Source organism: Polyergus mexicanus, unplaced genomic scaffold (genome assembly GCF_030449975.1).
Source record: "Polyergus mexicanus isolate NDT 795.1 unplaced genomic scaffold, iyPolMexi1.0 SCAF_3, whole genome shotgun sequence".
NCBI classification, from domain to species: Eukaryota; Metazoa; Arthropoda; class Insecta; order Hymenoptera; family Formicidae; genus Polyergus; species Polyergus mexicanus.
The window spans coordinates 5,069,856-5,083,800 of NW_027223323.1; the positions used below are offsets into that span (position 1 = coordinate 5,069,856).

Below are 13,945 nucleotides of genomic sequence, written 5' to 3' on the forward strand. Positions count from 1 at the left end.
TCACTTTGCGGAAACCTGGCGATCCGCGAGTGCTTATATCCGAGAAAATAGCCGGCGATGCGATTTCTCTCGTGTCCGGCAGCGAAAACTCGTTGGCTGCATTCTGGAAACGTGTCGGCCAATCCACAGATCGTATAAACCACTCTACCACCTCGCCTTACCGTGCAATTCATAGAAGAGGCGAAAATGATTCGTTAAGTGCAAAATTTACGACAAAATTTGGATGAAAGAATGGTAAGATCGCTATATTAAAAATTAAGAGAAGAAAAGGGTAAACTCGAGTGTTGTAAAGCCGCCTTTCCGGATCAACGATAAAGATTGTTTCTACGGGAAGAAATGCGAAATATACCTTCGTTATAAAATTTCTAGTTTCCAGCTTATAACCAAGAGAATATCTCGGAGGAGCTTTAGAGGAATATCTTTATTTTGTTGGAAAAGAGGGAAAAAGCGCGAGGGCTCTCTTCTGAATTACTTATGACATTTTCGTACTTTGATGCGTCACATGTATGTTTTATCGCGACAAGATTTTCTTCATTACTTAAAAGCTTATTTCGATTTATGGTGAATAAATTTTTCACGGCGCAGCTAAAAGACGATAGTTGAATGGTGAAATATTTTTGCTGCTAAAAATATACGAATATAAGCAATATCTTTTGATTGAACGCGACGCTAAGAGGAAGTCGCGCGCTTCGTGACAAAATTCTACGCGACGGTGAACGCAAGCGGTAAGCGGTCGTAAGTCGAAATCAATGATAAGAGAAACAAAGAGAGAGAGATAGGAATCGATGGGTGGGGTCTTGTGGAGCCAAAAGAGAAGGCGTCACGTGTAGGAGCGCATCGATCCCGGTTGGGGTCGCGGCGCGCGTGTACACGACCTTCTTTAACGAGCTCTCATTATCGCTAGATTATCGTACAAGAGATGATTTGACGTCATAATAGGCAGCAATGAATCCATTGACTGCGTCGACCGACTAATGACGGGGCCTCGCCATTCATCGGCAATCGACAGCAAGCGCGTAGGTATCGCGCTGTGCTCGTTTTGCGCCCTCGGCTTTGTCTTTCGATTCTCACCGCGCGTTTAACGCCTCGACGCGCGCTCGTACGACTCTCGTCTCACGTTCATTCTCGCTCGCGAACGCGAGTCTCATGCCGGACAATTCGCAGGAATCAAGGAACGCTCAATAGCGATTAGCGTCTACCGCAATCTCCAATGATGCTACGACGAGATATTTCGAGTCGAAATTTTTTTTCTATTTTCCATCTCAATTTTCAATCTAACATCTATTTCGATACTTAAAACTTTAAACAGTCAGATTTAAACGATCAATAGTTTTGTGCTGAAAGTTTCTCTTTTAAATCTTTAAGGGGGAGATTGTTGATTTTTATTGCCTATTTGAAATATAAAATAGAGGAGTTCAATTTTTCCCTATACAAATTAAACTTGTCGAGATCATCCGTGATTCGTAAACGTGAAAATTGGAATCATCGACAAAAATTGAGATTGAAAATTGAAGGAAAATTATTTATAAATTGCGCGATTAATTTCTCGTCGACTAAGCTAAATGAATATCAGCCGCGAACATCGGCTTTTGGCCGATCATCCCAATCGCGCATTTATATGCGCGATACTATCTGGCTCTGGCATCACGTTTCATTGAACGTGATCTTTACGCTAAGCGGATAAAATTAGCGGTTGAACGACCGCATTTAGTAACGAACGCGATGAAAGTGAGAACGTATAGGCGTTCGATTAACTTAATCGCACATTTAATACTAGATATGCGCTTCGTTAACTGATTCTTGTCATGTCGAGCGCGTATTCATATACTATAAAATTATATATTTCGATATGAAATTAAAAAGGATCGGTTAGACCGATCGCGAGAACGTTTAAGTTGATTTTTTAAAGACTGTCTCTTCGATCTGTTGGCGCACAATTTTATTTACCGTCAAAACTCGACTGTCCTTATAAATGATCGTGGGGATCTGAAACGCGTTCGCACGCATTTGTGCGTGCACGCGCCTCGTCGGATCTCTGATCATCGTATCAGACGTCGTCCTTCTACGCGACATCGCGCCGATTTAACACTCGACGAGCATACGAACTTAACGCACGATAATCGATCGAGCGGTTTGTTACGGCGTCATATCGCGGGAAATACTCGACGCGAGACGAGCTCGCTCGTCAACTTGCCTGGGAAAGGATCGGGTCGTACAATCTTGGGATTAATAAATGAATTGAACGCTTTAATATATATGTGAGAACCCGTAGCAGGTTTATATTTCGTCCAATAAAATTATGCATCGATCGATAAATCGCGCTGCATAAATTGCGCTGTGAGAATAAAACCGAAGCAAAGTTCGATAATGAAATCTAAGTAGCGTGAGATTATAAACACAATTGGTCGGAATATAAATTACTTTTTTAAATTTGGAAAAAGAAATATTCATGAAATACAAAGTGTAATATATACCGATTGCGATACACGAGGAATGATAAATTGTTGATGATCGCTGGAACGATATAATGCATTTTGTAATATCTGCAGAAAAAGTCGCGTTAGATTTTAAAATACATTTACGATAAGTATCAATATTATTATTATGACATAACTATGATAAGCGATAACAAAATCACACATTCTTTCACGAGTTTCGAGACTCTTACTCTTACTCTTTACTAAAGCCTCTTTTTGATACGCGAAGCCATTTAACGGATAATTTATGAAACTGGGATAGGCGGATCACTCCTCGCTCGCTCTCCGAGACGGCGCTTACGAGTTATGAATTCCAAGAGTTCGCTTAACTCCCGATATCGCGGACGCGCCGTCGAGTTCTTTATAGGGATATTCGACTCCGATAGCGCGGATATCTCGTAAAAGATGCACCGCGCGCACGCGATACATATTGCATTCGAGAGCGCGCTCACGCTCACGGCTTTGCGGATCTCTCGTAAATCTCTTCCCCGTTCGCTATTTATCGAGATTTATTCACCCAAACGCATCCGGGCCGTCGGCAGCCGCGATACGATCCACCTATCAAAACGGAATTTTCGTCAGTCTTTTGCCGTTATGGATTCTTGTCTACGAGTCGAGGCTGTAAACTAAGCGTACTGCGTTTCCCAAAGCGAATTATCGACGATCGGTGAAATATGCCGTATAAATAGATTCTTTACGATGATACGATAGTTTCTTCGAGGGGACGATTTCCTCACTTATTATTGCGAATCGGGTCTCAATTATCTCGAATTTACCGCTACGATCTTACGCAATAGAATGATATAAATTGAATTATATTCAAATGATTGTTTAAATGAATTAATAAATTTCTTATAATCGAGAGGAAAATATGAAAAAAATACATATACTTAGGAAAGAAGATGAAAAAGTTGATAAAAATGGAAAATACTAGTTATATTCTTTTCTCTTTTAAATGGTCCAAAATTTCATTTGGAAATTTATTAACATGCATAAAATCCGTATGTTTTTCTTCTCTTCGCGTTGTCTCGAATATTCCCCCGCGAGGCAAATGGAGATGCTGCTTCATTGCCGCTTGAATTCGCGCGGCGGTATACCGCGTATACTGCGAGCAGATGGGAAAATAAAACCGGCTCTTTATTCCATCTACGTGCTACATTCAACATCTCGATGGATGTTAAACCGAGTTTGCCGATCGTCGCGTTGAGCATTCCGCAATCGGCGGAATTCTCGTGGAGCTTTCGCTTCCAGCTACGAGCGAATAACGAGCTGCAACTTGACTCGTTCTAACTTGACTTGTCCTCCACCCTCATCCTCCCTCTCACCTGCAACTAATGTATGTAACGTCAGGTCCGTCGTTATACTTGCTAGGGATCTCATTAGGGTGAGAAGAAGGCGAGAAGTTTGTCCAACTTAAGGCAAATTTACACGATTTACTATTGACAACTGCGTACCGAATAAATTGGTTGCGACGTGTACAGGATAAGAGCGAATCGTGTAAATGATGTTTCCGCAAAAGTAATTATTCAGAAATAGTTATATTCCGCTACTTCGCTTGATTAAATATCCATGTGAAATAGCACTCGTAGCATTCGTTCTTTCTTTAACTGACAACTATTTTTTTTTTCTAAACAACGTTTCGATTTCACATCCTTCTCCCGACTTTTTAATATTCAACTTAAAAAATATCTATATAACGTTTCGATATAAAAAATTCAATAAAAGTACAATAAATCAAGTATTCGACTAAAACGAAGAGAAAAATTTTCTTATCTACCGATGGAGCTTGAATTATGAAAGTATCTGTACATTTTTACTTTTTCGTTGTTTTATGAGAGAAAAGTTTATATATCCGGCCATTCTACTTGAGATGGACTTGACTAAGATGTTCTCGTGCACAGCGGATCGATATAAATCCGACTTTATCGCGACAGGACGTCGCGCTTCCAAGGATGTTCCAATCAAGCCTGCAAAAGCGCGTATTTCTATCTCGATTACGATGCCGATTAGTTGAAAAATAATAGAGATCTGTACACGACAGACTCGCGATGCTACATCCAAGTACGAGAAGTATGTCGAGACCACCGTGCTTTTCGTTCGCTTAACGGCTCCCCGTCATGTTTCGTATCTCCGGCATACGCGCCAGAGATGATGGATAGGTACGCGCGCGATTAGCAATACCTGTCGCCTTCTCGAACGAGAACATCCTTAATTAGACAGAACCAGGTCGCCAAATAGATGGGTATATCTAGCATGGATCGAGAGACTCGCTCTGAGGCATGTTTTTTTTTTTTTTTAGGCTACATAAGTTTACAATTTCGAGTTTTATTATGGACGATCATGCTTCCAAAGAGTGTAGACCTTATCTCTTGAATTTATTTACTTTTATATACGTGCTGGCTTATCACGTAATTCTAAGTTATATACGTCGCGCGATATCTTGACGGGAGGCGATATAGTGCTTTACTTTTATCGCGTTTCACTTTTTAGATATGTAATAATAAATTATAGCATAAATTTATACAAATATATAGCTTGCTCTATAACAGTTTAAAATTGCTCTAATTTTAAATAAGGCGTGTATTTGTGCATGTGTGCGCGCGCGCGCACGCATACAAAGCTAGACGAAGGAAACGAATCTTGTAAGAAAAAAATATATCTTGCAGAAAGTCCGATCGTGTTTAGGATTAAGTGTTACTCGATTCGGAAAGTTCTACCACGGGGAGCGACTCTCGGAGAGCGAAACTTTCAGGTTGCTTCTTCCTTTAAGAATCTGTATTCGCCCGAGTTTCATTATCGAGATCCGCACGTTCCCTCCGAGAATAAAACCTTCCAATATAGATTCCTATCAAGTCACCTCTCAATTTTAGGTGGCCAACCGAGAATCTTATTATCGCGCGTGCGCGAGACTCGTTTTTCAGGAATAAAAGTCTCGATTGAACTCTCTCATTAATAGCTACGACCAAAGTTTCACCGTCGCGAATCGTTGTCGAATGATAAAATTCTCAAATGTAAAACTCAGCTTTACCTTACGATCTTCCCTTTATTGTAAAACGACGGATAAAAGTTTTAAGGTAGTAGATATTGTATATAATATATTATCACATCACGCGAGCTTACGTTTTGTTACGTCGTATTACATTTTACATATTGCGATACAATAATTATTAATTTCTAGAATTAATAATCGAAATTTTTCCACGGACTGTATGGTTTTTGTAGTTTGAATTACCCGATAAAGATTTAAATAATGCATTTTATTATAAATTTATTGAGATATGACTGGCATGCGATATTACATTACGGTAATGCCTTTTATTATTTTTTAACAATCCACATATTTCAGAAAATGCCACACGTCGCGTGCATTATTGTATTTTTTTAATACCTTACACACAATCTACTACGGTAGAATTTTTCACGTACACAATATCCGATAAAAAAATTAATGTAGAAAAAAATGTACGTATACGCATAGATTGCTCCAATAAAAATGAAATAGAAAAAAATACAGAAATATCAAATTGTAGATACTTATTATGGTATGTCCCGGGAAAAAGATGGAAAACTTGGAATCATAAAATATATATCTGTCTCTCTGTTTATATTCAATGTTTTAACAGAATAATAATACATATTCTTTATTGTAATTTTTAGTCATTAAAACTTAACAATGGAAAAGGCACATACAATAAAAAAATTTATTTTAGGAAGCGCGTCAAAATGTCTTGAAAATTTTCTTTTTTTGCCTGGAATTTTTGAATAAAAATACCTGCAAGATCAGAGAATTTTTTTAAAAGATTTTAGCAGACATCCTATATTAAAAAATATATTATTACATATAATATATAACTTATACATATATCTTACGTGCAACGGAAGGTGCAACGTGCTCGCGTCAACTTTCTTTTCCTTCAACGGACATATTTTTAGAAAAATAATTCGATTTGGAACAGGTGTCGTATACAGGTACCAGTGTAATCTATTAAACCGATTGACAATGAGTTCGACACGAATATCGACGATTACTGGATAATACTCTTTTACACACCTGACCACACGATTCAAACTAAATACACTAACGTGACGTTTATTTGCATTCCACTTTCTCCGCCGAGCGGCGAATCTTTTTTTTTTTCTCCCTCGCCGCGACGGCCGCCAAGCGAATTTGAAACCCACGCTTTCTCCTTTCTGCCCGCGTAATTCGCCCGGTTTGCGCGCCCCTTCCGTCTTTGTCGGCGGGATTTAATTTAAACGAATTCCGGCGAATCACGAAGGTCGACGTTTGCAACGCGGTATATTGCCATTCCTGAGCGGCACGTCGGGGAGCAGCACGATCAAACGTACGGAACGTGCTCTCGCGCGCGTCTGGCTTATCTGCGATTTCGCTGCGGATGGCAATCTGCCGCCTTCTCTCTCTCTCTCTCTCTCTTTCTCGGCGCTGCCTAAAAGATAAATGTGACACTATGAAGGTCGACCAAAGGAGAGAAAAGAGGAAGAACGGAGAACAGGAAGATTGCGATGCGAAAAGGAGAACGGAATACCGAGGATTCTTATCGAATCTTCGCGGGTACGATTTATTAGTTTAATTAGAAAAAGCTCAGCGTATTAGAACGTTCGAGTGTGCGCTATTGTCATTAGTGAAATCTCGGGGTGTATCGCAACTAATTTTTTCGGAATTAATCTTAAAAATGACGGATTTTTTTATTCACACTTTATCGAAATAATCGGGCATTAGTCAAAATTTAGATGGGTATGTAAATAAAGAAATGAACTTAACGAAAAGAACTTGAAATCGTTTTTCAAGAAGCAACGCGCAGATTCATCTTTTTTTCACGATTTGCATGTCTCTCGTAAAAGGAGCAGTTTAAATGGGATTTTTACTGAGTTCGAGATGTTGGATTTGATTGCCACGATGTTAAGGTTAATGGCAAACTCGCACAATCAATTAACGGACATGCTTGCCAAGAGGCAAGAAGAACACGGACGTCTCATTTCACGTCGTATTTTCGTTCTGCCACACCATCGCGTAAGCACGACACAGACGCACGCGCGCGCGCGCGCGCGCACACGACGACACGATACGGAAGCACGTGCTTAAAGCCGTGACTTTTTTTCGACGATGCGGCAGCGTCTGTCAGTGCACGATATCCGTAGAAATAAAATAAACCCGCTACTGCTTTTCGAGAGGGAAACGAAGAGAAGCGTTAAGAAGGGTGGATGAAAAGAGGAATGAGAAATACACGGTGAAAGCACAGGAAGGAAGGAAGGAAGGAAGGAAGGAAGGAAGGAAAGAAGGAAGGAAGAGAGAGAAAGAGAAAGACAGGAATAGGAAAAGCGCGACAGAATCGAGGATACCGTCACTCCCTTCCTCCTCTCTCGACCAACCCTCGGGATCCTCATCGACCCTGGCAACCCGCTACTAAACCTTCCCTTCGAGATACGAGAATGCGCCGAGATTTCCGCCGAAAAGGACGCGTGATATACGGCGCTGCGCGGAACCGTTTTGCTCGCTCGAACGCGAACGGACGCCGTCACGCGAACAAAACGATCCGCGAAAGAGTACAATTCGGTCGACCATAAACCCGCGCGCGTAGAATTTCCGCTCGGCTGGTCGACCACGGACATTTTTAACCTTTAAGCGGCGTGAAATATTTCGGGACGGGATAAAGAATGTAATGCGTGTGGACTATGAGCTCTGCGGGCTCTGCGTACCATGTAATACCAGACTAGTGTTGCGCGCGTTCTTACGGCGGATATACAATATTTCGAAATTAAATCTGGTTGCTTGTAGGAATTTTCGCCTAATTGTACGAAAAAGTTAGGATATACATGTGAAAATTTTTTACAACTTTTTAAATTATTTTATCCTCTGTTGAAATTCACCCGAAAGTTATATGGTAAATCGTGTCAATCCCATATTTACGCAAATTTCGAGACACGCGTCACTAACCGTAATTGCGATACTAATTATCAGCGGTCCTCATTTATGTTACAAAGAATGATGTTTATATTACCAACGTATTAACTAATTCAATTTATATCGAAATCGCTCGTATTTTGAAAATTATGGCACATCTCAAATGCGACAGTTCAAATTTGTGTCAATATTCTCTCTGCGTGAATATAGTATATAGTTTTACAATTTTAAAATTATTTGTATACATTTTTGAAAAATATTAAAAGATTAAATATAAGACTTATTTAGTGCAAAAAATATGATAACGATAGAATTAGGAAAAATCCATTGTATAGTTAATTGATGACATACTAGAAACTTTGTATCGATCGATTAATTTTTTATTATTTTACATAGGATAAAATGTTATATTTATTTCTAACTTATCCGAAATCTTTGTTATTGAATGATATACAATACATTGTAAAGAGTTAGTCCTAGCAATACCTCTTTTATTCTTTTTTCACGGTTTTACCAGTGAAACGATTTTAATTTAATATAGCAGACAAATCATTCCAATATCTGAGTAGATTTTACGGAATCACTAAGAAGGAATCCGATTATTGTTCATCTCCTCTTTGTGACTATTTCTATATATAGAGTGACGAGTAAATACAGAGCAAGAATCTTCGAGAATCTGCTCACTCTTTCGCAAGATAGATAGTCTACTGTATTTAAACTGCAAAATCTTATAAGCATCTTCAAAAGCAATTGCTAACTATATTTTTTACTTATGAAGTAATGTGCAATAATTTTGAAAGATTATCTCACATTGTATTATATATTAATAACAGATTCGCGCTTTCCTTATACTACCACCTTAGAGTTTGCGAGAAATTTTTAAAATTTTCATCGTGTTAATAAAGATAAAGTAAGAAAACGTTTCTTGATAGGAAATATAAAATTGATAATGCAATATCTCTCTTCTCCTTTCTTGAAATTTGATCAATCAATGTCATTCTGCGTAGTAAAAACAATATTAAGATAATATATTATATAGAAAGCTACTTTAACGCTTGTAAAAAGATCTTAAATTACATTTTATCTAATTTGACATTCTTCTTTCTTTTAATGATATTAATGCAATTTGACTAAATTCTTTTAATACGTAATACTCGTATTTATGTGAAAATATATATTGAAATTTCTTTAAAAAATAGGACAGAGATTTATGTTCTTTACACTGATAATCAAATATTCATCTTTTATAGTATCAGTTCCTAAAACTCGCTATTATGTTCACTGTCCTACTCGAAAAAATATCCTCCCCGTTTCGATATTTTGCTTTGCGCTTTTTCAAATACTCCCGGTTAGATCTGATGTACCATACATGCGCACAGACACGAACATCGAAGTGTATTCGTCCCCCAATATTTGCGCGTGTATAGGTATATCGACGCAAGAGGTAAGGGTAGAGAGCGAGATCATTCGCTTCGGCTTAAGCTCCCAGGCTTAAGTTCGCCTTCCTTCGCCTAGGACGGGTTATATTGCCGGTACTTTATTTCGGAGGACCTTCGTCCTCGGCATTATCGCGCTGGGATCCAGCTTGACTATCGATCGCGTCCGCCAAAGACTTCTCGCTTCATCCTGCCTTCTTCCCGCCTTCGCCAGGCCTTTCCTCGCGCGCGCAATCCTTTCCGCGGTGTGTATAATGCTCTCGCATGCGCGCATACACGCATATACGCATACATGCGCGCGAATATACTCGAGAGATCGGATTAAGCGAATCAGGGTTTGGCGGATTGAATTTAATATGATGATTATGTCCGATGAAAACGCGCTTCGTCTTTGCTCGGAAGGAACGCGAGGAAAATCACGAGGAATTCAATTTGCGCTAACAATTTAACATAATTTGGGAAAATGGAAAAAGATGTCGAATATTTGTTTATATTGTTTTGAAATATTCTAATTTATGGCATTGCAAAACTATGCTATATTTGGCGACAAATTTTTTTTTTTTGTTTTTGTTTTGTTTTTATACATTAAATATAATATTTCGACAATACGGGTAACTCTAGAGGACTCAGTTCTTTTTTATACGCCATTCTGTAAAATTTTTAAAAATATAATCGACCTATTTTTCTTTGCTTAATACATGCTTAATATATTTATTGAGAAATGTTTAAGTTTGTATAAGATGAATATATTACAGTTTGTTATCAAGTTATCGGCAAGATTCTATTTATGAAATAATTAGAGATACCCTTATTTACTTAATTAGTCTTGGGTAATTGACCATTTAGATTTTTCATGACGTTTATCTACTTTCTATCTCTACAACTTAAGCGCATACATGAAGTGTATTCCCTTAATGTACTTGACTATCATAAATGATTAAGCGGTGGCGATTTATGTCGGTATGTTTCACGGTTTTTAACGGATCGTACTACGGCAATTAAAGTGCCTCGATAAATCACCGAGAGATATAATTTTACAGGCATTAAAGATATATTACCGCGTCGTTACATCGTATCAAATGAGACCGTTACGTTTCTGCTAATTGCATCATAGTAACGTAGTTGTTACATATTTATATTTATATTTATTTATTATTATTTTCTAACTTTTATTACATAGAATATGATAGAATATATATAATAAAATATTATTATTATTATTATTATTATATAGAAGTTTAAATAAAAATATTTTGTGTCAAAATATCACTGAAATTAATATGACTAATGCTAAACTTTATAATAAAAAATTCTAAAATTGGAGGAAAATTTATCTCGCCATTTTTTTTAAATTATTGGATCAAAAAGATTCACGATCACTTATGTCGATATTTTTTATAATATAATTAGTTGAGTAAAATTGATCTGACAGTGCCAGATACATAAGATCGTCATTTGAGTAGAAACGGGGATCAACAAATTGGCCTCATTTTACCAGTGAGCATCATCAGCATTCGCGGCAGCCTTTTTACCAAAACTTATCCGCTTTAAGGAGTTCTCGGTTGCTCCGGCAATACGCGCACACACTGGCTTCGCAAACCGGCCTTTCCTTCGTTAAGGCTCGTCGAGCGTGCTCCTCGAGGCTTTGCCATCGTTCGCCGCGAATCGTAAACGTAATTTAACTTGCGTCGCGTCTCGAAGTACCAAAGAGTGGGAGAAAGAAGGAGGCGAGAGTAGCGAAAAAGGAGAGGAAGAGAAAGGAAGAGAGAGAATTTCTTCTCTCTCCAGTCGTATCACGCGAGAACTTTGCCTCGAGAACCCGGGTACTATCGGGTAAAGATACCTTACGCGACTACCTGTTGTGCATAATTTACGCGCCTCGTCGTCCGGCGGGGGCGACTTAACGACGCGATTCCACGTTGAACTCCGCCAAAATCAGCTCGCTCGCTTCTCGCGCGACAAGAATCGATTGTCGCGACTCCATCGCAAGTCTCTCGATCGGCCTTCCCTTCCCTTCCACTTCTCGCCTCGACGCGCAATCGTCTCGATCGCGAACAATCAACAATCCTCGAATCACACCGGCGCTGATATTGAATCCGAGCATCGCGCTTGAACGCCCACATTAGCATTTTTCGTCTGGTTACACAAGGATTTATCGAAAGTCTTGTTGGACAACTTGTTAGAGACCGACGCGCTCTCAGATATTTTCATGTATCATTTATGAAAGAGCTTATTGTTTTGCGTTTTGACATATATTTGACACGTTTCGACTTGATCTTTAGAGTAATATTTTTTGACGTTCGAGAAACGATGTCCAATTTTTAGGTATACAATATAATATTTATTTACGAAAATTAATTAATTAATTAATTAATTAATTAATTTTCGTAAATAAGGAGAAAATTTAATAAGAAAATTGCTACGTAAAGAGAAATAAAATACCAAATAATATTATTTATTTTCTCTAAATTTCATATACAATTACAGAGAATTCATGTGATTAATGTTTCGTTAACATTTTGTTAAATGTCATTTTATACGCGTAGAGACAATAAAATCAAAAACCTTAAAAATTGCAGCGACATTTCAAAGGCTCTGTGCGAATCTCGCGATTATCTCACTGGATTCACCGCTCGCATTCCGTTAAAATACGCCGAAGAGATGCGCTCGACCTTTCGCACCGGATTCCAATGGGCAAGGGCAAGATAGTAGTTGGAAGATTTCAAGGATACATATGTATACATACATAAAGCGGGGTTGATCCTCCGGGAGACACTATGCGGTTAACTTACTATCCGGCGCTATCACGGATATCGCGCCGCCAGCATCCGTCCGGATATATGCCGATCGACGCGTCCTTTCCCGACACGAGCAGATAGAGAGCTAGGATGCTCCGCGGAACCCAATCTGCTAAACTTGGCCGAACTCGATTTCGTCGGGTTAGGCGAAGCGCGCGTTACAGAATCGAGCGACTTGACACTGACGAAACTTCGTCTCCATTTTCAGCCCGATGCCGATGCCGATGTCATGTTATCGATGGCACATTCGCGCAACGGGTGCATATGTCAATTTGCGCGTCGTGTATGCGCGATGGCTTTTTTTTTTTTTCCTTTTTCCCCCGATCTCCGGATGTCTATATTTTTCATTTAAATAGCTTTACAAACAAAAACGCTTGGTTGAAAAAAGTAAAAATGGCAGATACACTGTTAAGGTTTCCATTTGTATAATGGATGTGTAATATCTATCTATCGGTACTTTTATTTTGCTATTTAAAATATCGCAAAACATAAATTGCGCACATTTAGTTCCATTTACATAAATAATACATTATAAAGTATAGATATATATGAAATCGTCTTTTAATTCAAAATTATCAAAACTCACAGCTGATTTCTTTTACATAAAAATCATAGACTTAATTACAGTTTCATGTATCAAATATACATGTCTACGGATAAAATCCTGCGTTTAATATTAATATTTATTTTTAGTGAAAATTATTTGATTCCAAAATTTATACTACTGACATTTACTAAACAAATGTTTTGCGATACGTTAAAAAAAAAGATGGGAATGACACGTTTGTGCAGATTAATGCGAAACCTATAACATCTACCAATAACATTAAATGTAAGATCCTTTTTTTTTTTTCCCCCTTAAATTGTCCGCGTTTAATATTTAAATAATCTTTTTAGCCAATATTTAGAAGCAAAAACGATATATATGTGTTTCGCTGAGTTCAAAAAGTGTTGCAGAGTTCAATGACTTTGTAGAGATTTGATAGTTTTTGTTCAACGAAATATTTCTTTTTGCAATCACGAAGATTATACGTTTGGCAGCGCTGGAGGATTAAATTTGATGAAATTCGATTTGATGAACCAATAGAACACGACGATATTTCGGCGCGGGCGGCCGTCGAGGTTGTCCCGAATTGGAGTTCAATTGGAGATTGACCCCTCCGGCGCGATATTTCTGTAATTACATTTCACATTCCACGGCGTTACGAGCGCCAAACAAGCGCGACAACGCTCTTTCGATCGTCGCGACCGGTTCCGTTCCGTTCTCGGTTAGCCCGCGAGCGTTCGCGTCACGCAACATGTGCGCTGCTTTCA

The 13,945-nt window shown here is 38.5% G+C and overlaps 1 protein-coding gene and 1 long non-coding RNA gene across 16 annotated transcripts in view; one reads left to right on the forward strand and one right to left on the reverse strand.

The window, feature by feature from the left end:
- LOC138944987 (collagen alpha chain CG42342) overlaps positions 1–13,945 on the forward strand; it is a 135,069-nt gene that overhangs the window by 21,001 nt on the left and 100,123 nt on the right. The window lies entirely within an intron of this gene.
- On the reverse strand, positions 6,195–6,814 carry LOC138944990 (uncharacterized). Its single transcript, XR_011448900.1, has 3 exons — positions 6,529–6,814; positions 6,348–6,459; positions 6,195–6,249 (listed from the first exon to the last, which is right to left on the reverse strand). It is a non-coding gene; the product is annotated as an uncharacterized lncRNA (long non-coding RNA).